Genomic DNA, 13,914 nt, shown 5'->3' with positions numbered 1-13,914 from the left:
AAAACAAAAAAAAAAAAAAAAAAAAAAAAAAAAAAAAAAAGTCAGGTGGGGCCTCTCTGTACCTGATGCCTTTTAATCCACATTAAACAGTTCAAATTTAATCTTTGAGCCACTGGCAAGCCACAGATATGTTTAATAACTTTACCATGTTTTAAATTAGCACGTGCTCATTTAAAAAATTAGAACATTCATAAGATATACCTAGGAAAATAAAATCACCAATTTTCTAAACCACCCAGGGATAAGTATTAACAATATTTGTGGGCAATTTTTCCAGGCTTTTCCATATAAATACGCACACACACAAGCATACACACAAGAATAAAACACATGTAGTGTTTTGTCTCTAGCTTTTTCTACTTATAAACATATTGAATATATATCTCCAATTTAATGAGTAGAGTTGCACATTGTTGTTTCTTAAAAGGTACATGATGCTCTATAAGTGATGGACATTATGATTGTTGTCAACTATAGACCTTTAAGAAGAGCAGTGACATTATCCAATTTGATTTTTAGAGAGATGACTCTGACAAGAATGGGGAAGACCAGTTTGGGTGAGTGAGAAAATGGTGGTAGAACCACCCATTTTGCTGCTATGAGAATGTACTAGATGATTGAAGATGAAGACTGGGAGTAATGTAGGGACCAGGAAATTAGAGAAGAGAAGCTAAATCTAAGAGATATGTCAAAGGCAGAATTCACTCTACTTGAACCTAATTGGTTCCAATTGAGGGTAGGCAGCAAAGGGTTACATGGCAGGCCTGGGTTCCTCAAACCCTGCACATTCAAGAGAAAAGCACATCTTCAGAACTAATCCTTGGTCAGCTCCTAGGGGATAACCTCCAAGCCCTTGGATTACTCTGCCTGAGAAGAGTTTTCCTGTTTGCCTGAGACCTTATATTTTTGCTGAGGTTGGGTGGGCACGGGGAGAGGGGATGGGGTGATGGAGTCAAAGTAGCTGCATACTTACATCACTGACCCCCAGTAAGAGCCCTGGACACCATGACCAGGATGAGCTTTCATAGTTAGCAACACTTTTCACAATGTTGTCACACACTGTTGGGAGAATTAAGTGCGTTCTGTGCTACTTCACTGGAAGAGGAGACTTGGAAATGTGTTCTTGGTTTCTCCTGAACTTCAGCCAAGTGCATTTTCCCTTTGCTGATTTTAATCTATATCATTTTACTGTGATAAACCATAACTAAGTGTATAATCACTTTTCTGAGTCCTGTGTGTCCTTTTAGCAAATCTTGGAGCCTGTGAGTGATCTTGGAGACCCTGACACAGAGGGTGATTGAGAGTTCAGAGTCATTTCTCTTGGGAAACCAAGGGAAATAGGTGCCATTAACTAAAATGGGAATCATAGGCAAAATAGCAAATGTAGTTTGTGAAAACGAGGATAAAGAGTTCAGTATTAACCATGGTATTAAAATTGTTAAAGTAGAAGAAGGAGAAGAACCATAGTACTCAAAAGAAAATGAATAAATTTAAAATTTTTTATTATATACACTCAAATACAACATGCAATTACACATCAGATCAAGATACAGAACACTTCCATTGCTCCATAAACTTTCCCTGTAACCACAGGTTAGTTTAGAATCATGCACTATATACTCTTTATGACCACCTTCTTTTGCTCAACATTATGTCCAAGAGATTCATCCATATCTTTATGTGTATGGGTAACTTGTTCCTTTTTATTTCTGAGTGCTATTACAATGTAAGAATAAATAATAAACAATCTTGTGTTAGGCTAAATAATGGCCACCCAATGATATCTGTGTTCTAATACCTAGAACCTGTGATACGTTACCTTACGTTCAAAAGAGACTTTGCAGATGTGATTGAGTGAAGGAACTTGACCTGAGAGATTATTCTGCATTATTCTGGTGGGTCCCATATAATCACAAAGATCCTTATAAGAGCGAAGTGGGAGGTGAAAATAAGGAAGGATTTAAGTGACATAACCAAGAGACAAAGAATGTCACAGCCTCTAGAAGCTGACTCTCTTCTGGAACCTCCAGAAGGAAACAGCCCTACTGACACCTTGGTTAGCCCTAAATGACTCATTATCTCATTCTTTTTGGTAATTTGTTGTGATACTGACACAATAATTTTATGCATTCTTCTGTTAGTGGACATTAAGGCTATTTCAACTTTGGGACAATAATGAATAACATTGCTATGAGCACTTTGGCACGATGCTTTTTGCAGAAAATTTTGCTTATCTTGAGAGGGAAGAATAGGAATGAAATTTCTGGGTCATAAAATGGTTGTTTGATTATGTTATTAGAAACTGATAGTTTTCAAAAGTAGTTTTACCATTTTACATTCTCACCAGTTTTTCTACATCTCCATGAATATTTGGTAGTTTTAGGGTTTTTTTTTTTTAATTTTGATAGATATATAGCAGTATTTCTTTGTGGTTTTAACTTGCACTTCTCTGACGGCCAATGTTTGTGAACACATTTTCATTTGTGTATTGACCATTTGGCTATCATTTTGAGATTTTGATGAAAACCATAGACTGCCTAGAAAAAAAGCACACATGTAAATGTAAAACACTGTCCACATTATTTCAGGGATTCACGGAACACTGATAACCTTCATTGGACTCTTGGCCAACACTTGACCTTGACTGATGCTGTTTTTTCCAGCTTCACCTCTCCTCACCCTGCCTCACACCTTGTGTGCTAGCAATCTTTTTTTTTTTTTTTTTTGCGGTACGCGGGCCTCTCACTGTTGTGGCCTCTCCCGTTGCAGAGCACAGGCTCCGGACGCGCAGGCTCAGTGGCCATGGCTCACGGGCCCAGCCGCTCCGCGGCATGTGGGATCTTCCCGGACCGGGGCACGAACCCGTGTCCCCTGCATCGGCAGGCGGACTCTCAACCACTGCACCACCAGGGAAGCCCCTGTGCTAGCAATCTTGAATACCTTGAAGTGTCTTGCCTGATTTGGCTGTATCTTATCTCCATTCCTTTGAAATGCCCTACCTCCTTCAGACCCCAGTTTCCATAGCCCTACTCTCCATTTTACACTTAGCTCACTAACTCACTGATTTTCTCCTCTAGGGAGTTTTCCTTGATCCTCTCAGTCTCTTCTTTATCAGCTATCTCCTAATGCCCCATCCCTCTTTTTTTTTTTTTTTTTAACCAAACTTACTATATTCTATAATTACCTGTTTGCATGAATCTCTACATTTTTAACACCTTGAAGTCAGTGACTCAGTCATATTTTGAACAGAGTGTAAAGCTTATGGTTGACACTCAAACTTTTATTGAATGAATAAATGAAAGGCCAAACCCTTAACTCTAAAAAATCATATTGCCAGTAGTGATTCCTTCTGTAATTCTGAATTTCCAGAATTCAATGAGTAGTTTAATTGATGTAGTCTAAAAAATTAAAATATATATCCTGGACAATTTGGGAGAACAGAGGGGAGCTATTTTGTGACAAACTAATTGTAATGATTTAATTTTATTTTGAATTCGATATTAAAGAAGACATCTCTATCCTTTTATGTTTTTTATAGAAATCTCTTCATACTTGCTTATGGTCCTTATCATAAAGAAAAATAATTTTCTTTTGAGATGTGTGTTTGTCTCTGGATAATATAAACTCCTTAAGTCAGTTTTCAGGTTGGTTTTTGGTTTTTGGTTTTTTAGTGGTGCGAGGTAGGTGTTCAGTAAATCCTTGTTACCTGGGATTTGTTAGTTGTTGTTGTTGTCATTAGGTCATTGACTGGATAATGCCTGAGCAGGCTCTAGCCTGACAAATGTTACCGTCTGACATTAACACTTAGGCCAACTCTGTTTTGTTCGCCAAAAGTGAATAGACAAGCTAAAGGCAGAAATAGCCAGAAACTCGTCTTCCTAGAGAGCATGGCAACAGTTCTGCCTCCAGAGGTTAAGCTTGTGCTATTTTCATGGAAAGATAAGGTTACTCCCTCACTGGTGGTGACTCCTCACATTCTCCCTCACCAAGAAGAGAGTAGGCTGCTGGGTATTTTCATACCAATGCAAATACAGTTCTGCTTTGAAAAGAAAAATTCCAGCTGGGGTTCAATTCAAGCACAGGGATTCGTTAGACAAGCCTGAACTATCTATCACCTTTCTCTGCACCAAGACACAAAGGCTTTACCCATTTACTCATTCATCAAATTATATGTTTTGAAGGCTCTACAGCAAATCCTAAGTTGAGCACAGCAGGTAAAGCAAGTTGAAAGACACACATCTGGCTTTTGAGACATATACTAATAACTAGTATACAAATAACTGCTTGCAGTATTTCTCTTCCATGTAGCTTTACTCTATTGCTAATAATTTTACCTTGAGAGTTAGCAAAAGGGAAAACTTTGAAATAAGCAAATCTAATTTATTATTTACTTTTTTCCAAACACATCCTCATTATTTTTCTCGTCCTGCAAATGTCAGAATACAATTGTTCTATTTTCACATGTTTGCTCCAGGAGGAACTCTCTTTCCAACTTTGGTTCTTTAATGTTTTGACTCATTATTTCCATCAGCTTGCTACTTTTTTCGTCCATCGTCTTGCTCTGAAAGACTCCCTACTCTCCTTGAATAGCTCTTTTTCCTACTACTTCAGAACCACTGAGCTAGCTATATCTGGAGGAAATGCTTTTAAAAGGCTCATGTATTAAAGCTATTTTGCCATTTCTAGATGATAAGTGTGACTGGGTTAAAGAATTTAAAGTAGGCCACCCAGCAATATTTTTGTCAATCCAAGCCAATTTTCAAACATTTCTGACAGCAAAATTGAGCTTTAAAAAATAAAAAATAAACCTCTTAATGCTCAGTGTTGGCAGAGTGTAAATGCTAAATGGGGATATGAGAAAAGAATTTGTCATAATTCTCCTACTCAAAATTGCTAGTATGCTAGAGTGAACATCTGTCGTCATTAATGATACTTTTCCTAGATTTTGACCTATAAGGCAGAATCTTGATGCAGCCTAAAATATTACAACAAAGCATTAAATTTAAGGTAAAAATATAGTTTGCCTGTCTTATCAATCATACTTATTCTGGAATTAACAAAACATTAGGGGAAACACATGGACATATTGAATCACTCTAAGATAATACATAAGGTATTTACTGAGTGCCTAATCTAGTCTAGGCACTTTGATTAAGTGCACATAAATCATAGATAAAAAAAATAGACATGGACAGTTTTATATAAGCAGTAGTATTTGTGACTCAACTAAAGCTCAGCACACAGCTCCCTGTGTGATTTTCTCCCCAATCGGTAAACCAAGAACATTGGATAAATAACTCGAGAACTGTTATAATATAGTTTATTATTTTTGAAGAATGATCTGTTAATAAGCATTATGGTCATTAGTATTTTTCTCCTACTGAATAAACCTTTTCAGAAAATGTTCTGATCCATAATTATGATTACCAAGCATAAAATCAATACATGGTATGTTTTTTAATTATTTTGTAGTGTCCTCTAAAAATCACACAATACGGAATAATCATATAGGGTCATTTTTCTGGAAAGCCTTGGTATGCAAAGTGGGATTTCAACTTCAAGACCAAATGCAGGAAAGGTGAGAGGAATGACAGAGGTATACCCTGGTTGGGACAACTCCCTGACATTGAGCACAGCACAAGACTACAGGTCATACAGGGCATAATTGTGATGCAGAGTTTCTTTCATAATTGCATATTGTACAGGAAAATTTACTAGTTCCTAAGATACCTAGATGTTTTACATACTCGTCAGTTAGGGGACCTGGGTTGGAGCAGGAGAACAGCTACTTAGACTAGACTACTGTTTCAATGGAAAAGTCAAACTTAACCTCTTTAATACTTTTTTTTCCATCAGTTAAATAATGAAAGCATATTTAACAACTTAAAAATTCTGCCCAACCTTCAATAAACTAGAAGATATACAAATATATACACAGATATTTAATCATATGAACAAATTTATGTGTATCAGGACATTTTATCTGGCTGTTGCCCGGGTAGACAACACTGTTCCTACACACCTCTGTTAAATTCATGCATGTGTTCACTGCATAAGTGAGAAAAGGGATGCGAACTTTAAAGATAAACTTTATCATGAGCTACAGATGAGGAAGCAGAGCTGGAGAAGGGAGGCAGAATTCTGTCTTCTCCCTCGGGACTAATTTTTAGCAAGGGTATAAAACTCTGGCTTCAAGCGCAAAAATTTTAGAGAACAGAGTTACAAAGGCACAGAGAAGGAAGTCCTCTCTTTCCTCTCCTCACTACCTACCACTGTTCTGGTTCGCTTTGGGAATATCTGGGAATAGCAACGACAAAATATACATATCAACATTGCTGAAACAATACACGAAGTTGATTGGCTTTTGGAATTGCCTGGCCAGGGTGGACAGAGTCATCTTCACTCTGTGTTTCTCAGTCTTGTTTCTTCAGTCCTGGCCTCCCTTTGGCAGGATTTTCCCTCGTCACTGCAAGATGACTGGCAGCTGAGGACAGGTTTTTATTGAACAACCAGCTGCACAAAGAATCTCTTCCTGGGCTTCCCATAGAAGAAGAAAGAAGCTTTTCTTTCCCAGAAGCCACAACAAACACTACCCAGTGTCTCACTGATTCTGACTGGGTTACTCACCCATCTCTGAACCAATCCCTGTGGGCAAGGATTTGGGACACGCAGACACCTCTAAGCCAATTGGGGTCCTATACTTGAAGTTTGTCTTCTAACTAAAAGTGGGGAGAGGGTGGATTTCCTGAAGTGAAGTAAGGTTAGGATATATGGAGGAAGGAAGAATAGATGCTGCTGACAACACCGAAGGTTTCCACTTTAGCTTCCTTTATGTAGGCTTTGGTGTTCTTCTGATGAGCAACAACTGCTAGGAGATTTTTCCCAAGAAACATGTGCATAAATGGAGGTTGGAGAAGGAGAGAAGACACTCTACAGCCCTTTCATGGTGACTCTAGCTGACAGACTTGTTTGTGGGCACATTAGAGACAGCCTTTGTGAATTCCCAGAAGTAAGAAAAGAATGGTTTTGGTGTCTGGAGTGGTTGGAATTATGGGGTGAGAAGCTTAAGTCCTCCAAACAGGAAAGTGTTGTCTTCAAAGCCTGTATTATAGGCAAAATGAATATCTAATAACTTTTTTCCTCTCTTCTTCATTATCTCCCCAGCATTTCTTCTCACTTCCTACCTGATGCTCCTAGTAGCGCTGTCCAATAAAAATACAACACAAACACAAATGCAGTCACATACATAATTTAAATTTTCTGGTAGTCACATTAAAAAAGTAAAAAGAAGATACAGTTAATTTTATAATATACTTGATTTAACCCAAAATATTCAAAATACTATCACTTGAACATAAAATCAGTTTAAAAATATTGAGATAGTTTACTTTTTAAAATTTTTAAATTTTTTTCACTAAGTCTTTGAAATCCGGTGTGTAGCCACAGTACAAGTGCTGAATAGGCATCTGTGGACAGCATACTGGGCTGTGTAATTCCGTACTCTAGTCATATTAAAGTACTTCCTCTTCCCTGATATTCTCATTTTTCTTTAACCTCCTTACTTCCTGTATGCAATTTTCAGGCTTGAAATAAACATTCCTCCTTCTCTCTGTTCTCAAACCTAGCCTCATTGATTTTGATAAGTGTATTTTTGTCCTTTAGGGCAGTCCTTGGCTATCAGTGCATCCAGAAAGCCTTCCCCAAGCCCCATACAGGTTATATGGCTCTCCTATGGCCCTGTGCATATCCTGGTCATCCGTACACATTAATGAGTGTCAAGAGTTTTGTGGTCAGCAGACCAAAGATCTAGTAAGAAAGAATTAAAATAGACCATGAAGACCATTTTGAGGCCAAAGATTTTGTCTTATACATTATAGTATGCACTGAAGTCAGTCCAGTACCTGGAGCAGAATAAAGACACAATAAATATTAGTGGAATGAAGAAAAGAGGAAAGGATCATATGTTTAAACTAACTTGTACTCTCATCCAAAGTTTAAAACTTCAGTAGCACCAAACATTTCTACTGGGACATTGAATTCTTTTCTCAGGGGTGAACAAGCTGAAGTCTGCCAATATTTATCCTTTTCCCAATTCATGAGTGATTCACATGAATGTAAACACACTTCAGGTAATCTTTGTCAATTTAATTAATAAGAGTGTTTTAAAATATTTATATCTAGGAATGTGAGGAATAACTAAATCTAATTTTTATTCACTTATTATATGCCAGGCACTCTGCTAAGTGATTCACTTGCATTATATGACTTGATGCCAATACATCCTAAATAACACTTCATGGATATTTCTTAAAAAATCTCCAGTTATAGTAAAATACAGAATAGTGTTAAGATTACAAACAACCTGGGTTTATATCCCAGCGTCAGTCTTACTAGCTATTTAAATATGACCAAACTTCTTAATGTCATAGTTTACTGTTCAGAAATATTAACTGCAATCCACCTCTGATTTTACTAGACTATTTCAAATATCTAAAATTTTGACCTTTCAAAATGTATTAGAAAATTGGAGAACATCACTAATAGAAACTATTCTTGGGAAATGGAACAGGTCACAATGTAAACAGAATGTGCTTTTGAGTTAGACAGAATTTAAACCCATTCAATAAACATTTGAGTTTTCTCTGGAGGCCACTCTGTTGAGCGTGAGGAATGTGAAAATAAATTCAAGAGAGTTTGGGGGTTTTTTTGCTTTTAAATTGTGCTTTAATTTCTGCAATCAGATATGATGCAGTGAGATCAAGTATAAACTTTCACTATATATCCAGAAAATCAAAAACACATTTATACAGATTTAGCCCAACAGTTTACTCCCTTAAAAAAAAGTTTTGAATGTAATTAAAGCTAATTTATCTGCAGTGTAAAAACTTGGAGGTATAAACAAACTCAGGATATTACATACAGCAAATTAATGTACATTTCCAAATGTGCACAGTGCAGCATTTTAAACAAAGTAAATGGTCTCATTTCAGCTTTCACCATTAAGCATAATCCACATCCCAATCTTGAATAAAAATGTCACAATATATAAACCCACTGAGAATTCTGTACACATATACAAGTTTATAGACATCTGACTTCAAATATAAACACATACATTGTCATGACCATACATACAGCTTATGTTTCTATTGTAATTTAAAAAAATCATAGAAAAATATTTCAATGTACATTCAACTGCTATGACAGGGCCCATGACCTTGTGCCTTTAAACCACACTTTATGGAGCATAAAACATCACACCAGGCATTTTTTGGAGTGAAAATTACTAAGATTCGAAGTCTGAAGAGGCTACTGTATAAATATCCCCATTATAATTTGATATCAAAACTAGTTAGCTCCATAGTGTATCTGGGAGGCAGTGGGGCAGAGAGGTGGAGGTTAGTACTACTTTAAGAGGGCCCACAGAATGTATGTGAAGGTAGCCAATGAATTAGGGTATTTTAAAAATTCCTATTGCAAGCCTAACACTGACCTTACTGGTGAGACTTTAAAGGCAAGCAAGACAGGGCATGTGTTTGGCTTCCAGATGCATGAATCCTACCCTCCCCTCAACCTCCATCATCTTAACAGACCAACAGGAGCCGTGGTGTAGGGAGGACAGCAAAGCAATTTCTTGTGTGTACAAAAGGCCATTCGGTCCAAACTGAGAAACTCCTCTTTGTCAATACTTTCAAAATTTCTTATTGCCCTTGAGCAACTGAAAGTTTTAATAAACAGGTAATATTTAATTTGGGATCTATACTGGAGAGCTAATGTATATGAAAGGCAAACATTTGATATGAAACTTTGAAATGTGAGATTTCCCCCCCTTCCTTTTATGGAATTTAATAGGGTTCCATGGAGAATGAAAAAAATTGGTCCTTGCAAAGTGTACTCTCCTGTATTTGAAATATATATATATGTATAACATTTAGACAGATCCAAGGTTACCAGGAGTAGTCAAGTTTCTTCTATGGCTTTTTATATTGCTGAGGTACTATGTGATAACCATCACTTCTCATATTCTGTCTTCAGTGACAGCAAAGAAGAGACCAAGCCCTTCCTCTGTCATTTACTATCAGTGTGATCTTGGGCAATTAATATTTCTTTTTTTTTTTGCTGTACGTGGGCCTCTCACTGTTGTGGCCTCTCCCGTTGCGGAGCACAGGCTCCGGACGTGCAGGCTCAGCGGCCATGGCTCACGGGTCCAGCCGCTCCGTGGCATGTGGGATCTTCCCGGACTGGGGCACGAACCCGGGTCCCCTGCATCAGCAGGCGGACTCTCAACCACTGTGCCACCAGGGAAGCCCAGGCAATTAATATTTCTCAACCTCAGTTTTCTAACCTGTAAAATTAGGACAGTATTACCTATCCCTGATAGGGGTTTGTGAGGATTGAATGAAATGGCATATGTAGCAAGCAGGGGCTGTTGCATCCTAGACAGTGAGAAAATACTAGTTTTTCTTTTCTATCTTTTTTGTTTCCTTTCTCATGAGAGCACTCTCACAGCTCTTTATGTATCACATGAAGACTAAGTAAAATTTAATTTCCTCACAACACCTTACAACAGAAGAGAATTAATTTGAAAAGATGCTTTGGGAGAATTACTTAAGCACAGTCAATGTTAATTATGGAATTCAAATCCCAAGTAAATAAAAACAATTTAATGAAAATTAAGTTGTGTGATAGGATCAGAAGTGGTTCCATCAAGCTGTACAGACAGTTGTTTTCATTTAGATTTCATGGTATTGCTTGTTGGGCAAACCTTTTCTTGTCTCATCCTTTCCTCCAATCCTAAAGACTTGAGAAAGAGTGAAAGTTTATCACTTTGAAAACTCATTTAAAAATGTTTGAGCGGGGGCTTCCCTGGTGGTGCAGTGGTTGAGAGTCCGCCTGCCGATGCAGGGGACGTGGGTTCGTGCCCCGGTCCAGGAAGATCCCACATGCCACGGAGCGGCTGGGCCCGTGAGCCATGGCCGCTGAGCCTGCACGTCCGGAGCCTGTGCTCCACAACAGGAGAGGCCACAACAGTGAGAGGCCTGTGTACCACAAAAACAAAAGACAAAAAACAAAAAAACAAACAAAAAAAATGTTTGAGCGATTTTCTCTAATTCTGTGACTGATATTACTGGTTAGCTCACTCAGTATTCATGTTCAACCCTTTTTCCACACCTCCTCTACTCCAGAGGATAGAAAAATTACATAAATGTTTCCTAATCTTCTTTGCTGCTAGAAGAGGCTATGGGACATGGTCCTGTCCAGTGAGATATTAGGGGACGTGTGCTGAGGGTTTCTGAGAAGAATTTTATTGTTCTGTAGAATGGGCCATTCTTTCTCCATTTCCTCCCTCAAACATAATTCTGATGTCTGAGGCTTCCAGAATCATCTTAAGCACCATCCCTCCCACCAAAAATAAAAAAATAAAAAAGAATAGTATAGGAGAGAGAAAGGCCTCAGTTCCTTGATGATATCAAGGGATGACATTCTAAATATTTAAAAATAATTACCACATGGGCAACAGTCATTCAGAAAGGAGGTCAGACTGATTTAAATGGAGGATGGCTACTTCACTAGACCTTACAAACCACTGAGCATCAGCCATGAAATCACTGACATGTTATAACAAATGTGGACTAGACCTCAGAACTGCTTAAGCAACTCTTAGGTATGCTCTTGCTTGCAGCCATAAGCATTCTTAATAGAAACAAATGCACTGTCAGAATCTGCAAATAATGCAGCACTATGGAAAAATAATTATGTAAATGGTTTTTTAACAGAATTTTTACAGACATTTTCATAGAAAATATAAAAGAAAAAAACAAAAAAATCTATTACCATCTACTTAGACTAGCAGCTCTTAATAAAATTGAAATGCCTCATGTGAATACATCCCCTGAGAAAGGCAAATTAAATTAATATTTTATAAATGCTTATAAAAATGTTTGAACTTTTAGGGATTTTCAGAAATCATAAATAAAAAATGAAGAAAGGAGATATGCTTTTCAGCTGTGTGCTTATAGTTAACAGTGCTGTACTGTGCACTTCAAAATTTAAGAGGATGGATCTTATGAGTTTTTTACCACATTAAAAAATAAGATGAAGAGTTTAATCCAAATAAGTGCTTATTTGAAGAATAGTTAAATTCAGTCAAAAGTCTAGATAATAATCAATGGTTACTAACGGCCTAAAAAAACAAAATCCAAATGTCACAATGTCTGCTCACAATTTCTCTCTGCACCTCAGTCTTCTTTGTCATGAATGTGCTAATTCAGCCAACATTCAGATTAGCTGCATATTGCATAGATCAAATCCTTTTTTTTTCTTCAGGTTTTACTGAGATATAGTTGACATACAGCACTGTATACGTTTAAGGTGCACAGTGTAATGACGGATCAAACCCTTTTTTAAAGCTAGGACCATTCTGTCTGCATCTTCAAGAGCAAAGATGATGGTGTTATGTGAAGAGCAAGACTCTAGAAAAAGACAGACCTGGGCATGACTCCCATCTCCAGTTCTTTTGCTACTTACCCTTGGGCATGTTTCTTCAACTCTTCTCATCCTTAGATTTTCTCACTTGCGATCTGGAGATGATAATGGCCACCTCTTTGTTCTAAGTAAAGCTGCTTATTTTAAGCACAAAGAATAGTGTCTGACCCATAGGAAGAACTCTATGTCTTAGTTTCACTTCACTCTTTTTTAAATTTTTATTTTAATTTTTTTATTGAATGAAAGCTTCTTTAAATTCTATATTGCTTTACAATTTTCAGAAGTTTCACACACTTAATTTCATATAATCCCATAATAACCCTTTTTTCCCCTACCCCTGTATTGCTCCACCCCACTTTCTTCTCTCCACTGGTAACCACTAGTTCGTTCTCTATATCTGTGAGTCTGTTTCCTTTTTGTTTTATTCACTAGTTTGTTATATTTTTTAGATTCCACATGTAAGTGATATCACACAGTATTTGTCTTTATCTGTCTGACTTATTTCACTTAGCATAATGCCTTCCAAGTCTATCCATGTTGCTGCAAATGGCAAACTTTCATTCTCTTTTATGGTTGTGTAGTATTTCATTGTATATATATATAAAACCACATCTTCTGAATAGACATTTTCCAAAGGGGAAATGCAGATGGCCAACAGGCACATGAAAAGATGCTCAACATCACTAATCATCAGGGAAATGCAAATCAAAACCACAATGAGATATCACCTCACACCTGTCAGAATGGCCATCATCAAAAAGACCAAAAATAACAAATGTTGGCGAGAATGTGGAGAAAAGGGAACCCTAGTACACTGTTGGTGGGAATGTAAATTGGTACAGTCACTGTGGAAAACAGTATGGAGGTTGCTTAAAAAACTAAAATTAGAACTACCATATGACCCAGCAGTTCCACTCCTGGGTATATATCTGAAAAGAAACAAGAACACTAATTTGAAAAGATACATGCACAATACAATCTTCACAGCAACATTATTTACAGTAGCCAAGGTATGGAATCAACCTGTGTCCATCAAGAGATGAACGGGTAAAGATGTGGTATATATTCATATCGCTTTTAATTTCAATTGCCGGTGACTATTCATGACTGTCTGCTGAATTGAATTGCAAGCATGTAAAATTCCAGGTGAAGAGAAACTTTCTCAAAGCCCTTTTTGATGTAACTATCCCACAGTCATCTCCTCCTTACAGCATTTAGTAACCATCTCCCTTATACAACATAACAGGCAGGTAGCCCATGTTGTATTGTGAACTGCATTTTAGGTAATGTCCTCTGTTAGAGTATAAACTCTAAAGAGTGATTATTCTTGCAAGTGATGATTTTTTTTTTTTTTTTTTTGCGGTACGCGGGCCTCTCACTGTTGTGGCCTCTCCCGTTGCGGAGCACAGGCTCCGGACGCGCATGCTC

Source organism: Lipotes vexillifer, unplaced genomic scaffold, assembly GCF_000442215.2.
Source record: "Lipotes vexillifer unplaced genomic scaffold, Lipotes_vexillifer_v1.1 scaffold153, whole genome shotgun sequence".
In the NCBI taxonomy this organism is placed as follows: domain Eukaryota; kingdom Metazoa; phylum Chordata; class Mammalia; order Artiodactyla; family Lipotidae; genus Lipotes; species Lipotes vexillifer.
The sequence above is the reverse complement of the archived record's forward strand: the minus strand, read 5'-3'. Positions refer to the sequence as shown.